Source organism: Crinia signifera, chromosome 6 (assembly GCF_055691185.1).
Source record: "Crinia signifera chromosome 6, ASM5569118v1, whole genome shotgun sequence".
NCBI lineage: Eukaryota > Metazoa > Chordata > Amphibia > Anura > Myobatrachidae > Crinia > Crinia signifera.
Window position 1 is genome coordinate 227,418,011 of NC_139222.1, and position 5,750 is coordinate 227,423,760.

The window sequence follows — 5,750 nt, forward strand, 5'->3', positions numbered from 1 at the left end:
GTAATTATCGGCAGACTGTGCATATGCCGCAATCACACTGTAATTGATGGAAAGAGACTGCCGTACTTCAAGAAAGTAATGGGTAGCGACCTCAAAAACGCAGGCATGTCACAAAAGTATGTTTTGAGGGCATTTTTGCATTCAGCTGTGAGCATGTACAGTATGTAGAGAAACATAATGTCAGTATTTCTGCTCCTGCAAGCATAGACTCACTCAAGGAGTGTTCCTCAATACTAAGTTGTTGCTGCGTACTGTATGTATATACACAATAGCTGAGGACAGTGTGATGGCTCTGATGGTCTATAGGATTGGAACTGGAAATAATTAATTCTTAAACTGCCCCCCCCCCCCCCTCCCCATATAAAAATCTAGATCCTTCCCAACTTAGTTCTACTCTGAACGAGGTCCAGAATGCTTGAGTATTATTCTAGCTATAGGATTTAATATTTTTCTTTTAGAGATTTGAAACGCTGGATTAATATATTAGTTGCACTTAAATGTATTTATATCCTTTATATATTACTATTGCAATGTAGTAAAGGCAACTTATTTTTTACCAATGAGCTTAATCAGGTGCAAAATGTGCATCCGTGCTCAAAGTAGCTTAAAACAGGAAAAGTGAGCTACATTGTGCTCAAAATCGCCTAGTGTGTATGTAACTAAATGGCTCCCATAATATTCTTGTTATAATCTATGAGTTCTTATATCATCAACTTTAACTCACAGAGATCAGCCAGATATCCCTTATTTAATTTATAGGATCATATTTTAAAGCTTTTTCATAACACTCAATTGCGTCTGAGGTTCTCCCCTGCACACTCTCAAGGGAGCCACTGGCGCCAGGGCCGGCAACAGAAATCTTGGGGCCCTGTACAATAGTGTTTCTGGGGCCCCCCACCTAATCCCAAATCCACACAATGCTCTTTTGCATGAGCCTCTTTTAATCTTTCGCTGCTCCAGAGCCTGCTTTCAGGTGCAGACTTCTCTCATTTTAAGTCCTGCTGACCTGGCTCCTGCTTCCTGCTGGCTTCCGGCCTGTCACTTTCACAAAAGATTGCTTAGCACTATGAGCAGGCAGGGCTGGTCATATGCAGAGTGCAGAACAGACAACACGCGCAGTAAAAGTACAGGGGCCAGAGACTGAGGCCACAGCGGCAGGTGCGGCCCCAGGCCATGTGCACACACAGAGTAGATGTCTCTGAGCGCCGAGCGGCAGGGTGCACACACAGAAGACTGCAGTGGCACACAGTGAGTCAGTCAGACAGCCACACACAGATGGGGCCCTTCAGATCACTGGGGCCCGTCACACTTGTCCCCCTTGACCCCCCTGTCGCCGGCCCTGGCTGGCGCTGCCGCCTGTATGAGGCTGAACTGAATGGACAATGGAGAGAGTAAGGAGCTGGGCGGGCGCCGGACGAGATTGCGCTGTTCCGGGCAGGCACATAAGCTTGGAAGGGGGACTGCGAGGTAGGAGCTGCCGCCAATACCCTCCCCGCAGCCTAGACTCACTGCGGTCGCCGCTGCCATCCAACCCTCCTCATGCTCCCCACTAGTGACAGGGGCAGGAATCCGGCGTGGACAATGATTGAAAGCTCCTAAGCTGAATGAGACCACCAGACCGCTGCTACTTCCGCTCCCTAGGACTGCCTGTTAACTAACCCCTGCTCGCAGATCGGCAGTCGCTCCTTATTGGCTGCCGGCCTGTAAGCTGTAAGGAATTACACCCCATTCCCTCCCCCCATTAGGCAGAGACAGGGCCAGTGGTAGGGTTTTTGGCATCCCCCTGCAATCTAGAATTCTTTCCTGTAAGAATTACTGTGCAGAGCCAATGTGGAGGTTAAAATGTTCCACCTCACCATTAGAGGTGGTGGAACTCAGTTCCACCCCATTCCCCCTCACTTTAACCCCTGGTAATGGCTTTGCGGTGTGTCGCATAATGTGTAATGGGCTTTGCGGTGTGTCACATAATGTGTAATGGGCTTTGCGGTGTGTCACATAATGTGTAATGGGCTTTGCGGTGTGTCACATAATGTGTAATGGGCTTTGCGGTGTGTCCCATAATGTGTAATGGGCTTTGCCGTGGGTCGCATAATGTGTAATGGGCTTTGCGGTGTGTCACATAATGTGTAATGGGCTTTGCGGTGTGTCACATAATGTGTATTGGGCATCGCGGTGTCACATAATGTGTAATGGGCTTTGCGGTGTGTCACATAATGTGTAATGGGCTTTGCGGTGTGTCACATAATGTGTAATGGGCTTTGCGGTGTGTCCCATAATGTGTAATGGGCTTTGCGGTGTGTTGCATAATGTGTAATGGGCTTTGCGGTGTGTTGCATAATGTGTAATGGGCATCGCGGTGTGTCACATAATGTAAAATGGGCTTTACGGTGTGTCACATGTGTAATGGGCTTTGCGGTGTGTCACATAATGTGTAATGGCATTGCGGTGTGTCACATAATGTTCAAATTACCCTTTGAACCAAGGCCATACTTCTTTTTTTTTTTTTAGAATGTGTTTATTTTTAAAATATCTATTGGAGGGGCACATTTTTACTTTTCACACTAATGATGGCCACACATGGTGCGATGTGCACTGGTAGAGATCCAAGTTAGGGGGGCCCCATTATAAATTTTGCTATGGGGCCCACAAAGTTCTAGTTACTCCTCTGACAGAAACCTAAGCAGACCAAACCCCAGGGGATCTGTGCTGTCTCTCTTAATCTTCCTTTCTGCTATCCTTTTTAAACCTTTCCCACAACATTCTCTGTATGGCTTTGGATCAGTTATCAGGAAACCTTTTTTATAATGTTTTATAGCTTCACTTTCAGATTTCTTGTTTTTTTCTTGAAAAAGTCCATACATGAAGTGGATCTGCTGTTTCTCCTCATCTATAACATTTGGTATGGCCAAAGCTTTTTCAAATGTTTCTTCTACTTTCCCATATTCCTTTGCCTCACGGTACATATTTGCTAGGCCTATGTATGCAGAGACAAATGTCTTCTTGTATTCCAGCGCTTTTTCTAAGTGAAATATGCCTTTTTTGATGAGTGCATCAATTTCTTCTGTGAGCCTTTGACTATGCTGAAGATTCTCCTTTCTTAAGTTCTTCTTTTGAATAATCTTGTCTTTTAAACATGAACTTATCTGGTGATGTAGAAATGCAGACATTGGCATAAGATCTAGTGCAATTTCCAGGACATGGAGAGCTTCATCCACCTGTCCAGCTATTCTGTAAAACTTTGCCACATAGCGAAGTAGATATGGATTGTTTGGAGCTTGTTCTAGAGCTTCATCAATATATTTTCTTCCCTCACCAGCTCTGTCCAGGTCTTGTAACTTCAATGCAAGAAGTGCCTTCACCACCGGATCCTTAGGGTTTAGCTCTACAGCTCGTATTAACAGTGGTAACGATTTGCATTCTGAAGCTGGGCATTCCTTGCCGTTGAATCCTTCCACTCGATAAACCACTGTAGCGTAGCCAGAATTCCACTCTGGGTGTCCTGGGTCACGCTCAAGAGCCTTCTCAAAACATTCTTTAGCTTTTTCAGAATATCGTGCACAAAAAAGCAACAATGACCAACCTTGTTCCCCACTAACATCAACTATGTCTTTACAGTCATTTGGGGAAAGTTTTAATTCTCTATTAATTTGGTCTATCTTATCTATGTATTTCTGAGACTCTTCATATCGCTTTAAGTAATAGTAAACCCAGGCGTAATCCCCAAATGTCACCAGATACTTTCTTTCTGTCCCATCTGAATTGTTTTCTTTAATATTATTTTCTGCTTCCTTTAGATTGGCAATGGCTTTTGAGTAGTTGCCTTTAAGGTGCATTATGTAGGCGAGCAGATTGTGCACCATGTATTTGTTTTCAGGGACCAAAAATGCCAACTGGTTTTGCAACCTGTCTGCTAATTCATCAATTTCCGTGTCTTTCTCCAAAAGGCTCCAAGTAAAATGACAATTTAGCTGTAGAAGGTGTGATTTCAAGGCAATCTCAGGAAGCTCGCTGTAGTAAGAAAACAAAATAAGTGCGATTATTAGTAGATTATTAAACACACCCATGCTTACAAATATAATTTCAGTACACAACATTTTGGATTAATTATTTTGATAAAATGTACATGTGATTCTCTTTGCATCATTTTAAGAGAATAACAATGCTATTATTGGTTCAGCTCTCTATGTATTGTGTATTGCAGATGTAGTTCATTCATATTTTTCAAGCAGGGTTTTTAGCAGGGTTCTTGGGGGACAGAGCCAAGCAGGAGCACCATTAGGCTACATCCACATTTTAGCTCCACCCCCCCCCCCCCATGAGGACTCACGATTTCCTACTTTATCTGCATATCCTGCCTGCTTCCCTAGGAAGCTGGTGGGGTGTGGGGGTGGAGCTATCACGCTTCTGGGGTTGCGGGGGACTATCCCAAAAACAGGGAGTCTCCCGCAACTTCTGGGAGAGTAGGTAAGTATACTGTAAATTGAATGTTACAACAATTAACCAAAACTATAGTAGAGCAATTGCCCAATAGTCCTGCTGGATGAAAATATTTTTTTAAAATATATCTCTAAACATGTAAATTAAATTTAAGTAACCAATACTATGAGCCTTGCAAAAGGTTGACACGCACGTCCCTATCAGCGAAGCGACGGGGAGCAGCTTCGCTTCAGGGTGAAGGGGAGCCGTGGGGGCAGCGGGGGGCTGTGGGTAGGTGCAGGGGACTGGCAGTGAGTGGCGGAGGGCTCCAACGGAATGGGGCACGCATGTGACCCCTTCTGTCGGCTGGTGCGAGGCCACGAATGGTGATTATATTGATAGGAGCAGCTCCATAATGGCAGAGTCGGAAGGACGGGTGCGGTTTGCACCCAGGTGTGAAGCACCAGGAAAAGCCCACATCTCCCTGTTCCTCTGGAACACCTCTGCTTCCACCTTGGCTTGTGAATGCCGCATAGCCACCCCGAAATGTTGTGTCACTGGCCATTGCATGCCCATCCCCTACCAAGACTGCCACCCCCAGGCTCTTCGGGTGGGCCAAGTAGAGGCAGAAGTTATGTTTAAGAGGGTCAAATCTAGGAAAGCTGCAGGCCCAGATGGAGTGTCTTCATCTACACTAAAGACCTGTGCAACACAGCTTGCCCCTATCTTCACCAGGATCTTTAGAACCTCACTGGAAATGTGTAAGTTCCCCTCCTGCTTCAAATACTCAACTATCATCATATGTTCCCAAGACCTGAACTGCAAAAGACCTGAATGATGTCAGGCCGATCACACTAACATCAGTGGCCATGAAATTGTTCAAACGGCTGGTGCTAAACCACCTGAGAGTAGTGACAAATACTCACCTTGGCCCCATACAGTTCACCTATCGAGCGAACAGAAGTATCAAGGAAGCCGTTAAACTTGGGCTGCACCATATCCTACAGCACCTGGACTGTCTAGGTAACTATGCAAGGGTCCTATTCATACACTTCAGCTCATTATTCAACACAATCATCCCACGCATCCTAGAGCCAAAACTCTATTTTGTGACATCAAGGAAACAGCTGGTGAAAGCTGGTGCATTCATGACCAGCACACACACAATCAGCACTGGTGCTCCTCAAGGATATGTCTACTCCCCCCTGCTCTTCTCCCTATACACAAACGACTGCACCTTCACAGAACAATCAGTAAAAATCATAAAATTTGCAGATGACACAACTGTCATCGGCCTAATCAAGGACGAAGAAGAGTCTGCATACAGAAGTGGA

At 45.3% G+C, this 5,750-nt stretch overlaps 1 pseudogene; it reads right to left on the reverse strand.

The window, feature by feature from the left end:
• Positions 1-701: 701 nt before the first annotated feature.
• Positions 702-5,532, reverse strand: LOC146007225 (interferon-induced protein with tetratricopeptide repeats 5-like; annotated as a pseudogene).
• Between the last annotated feature and the right edge of the window lie 218 nt (positions 5,533-5,750).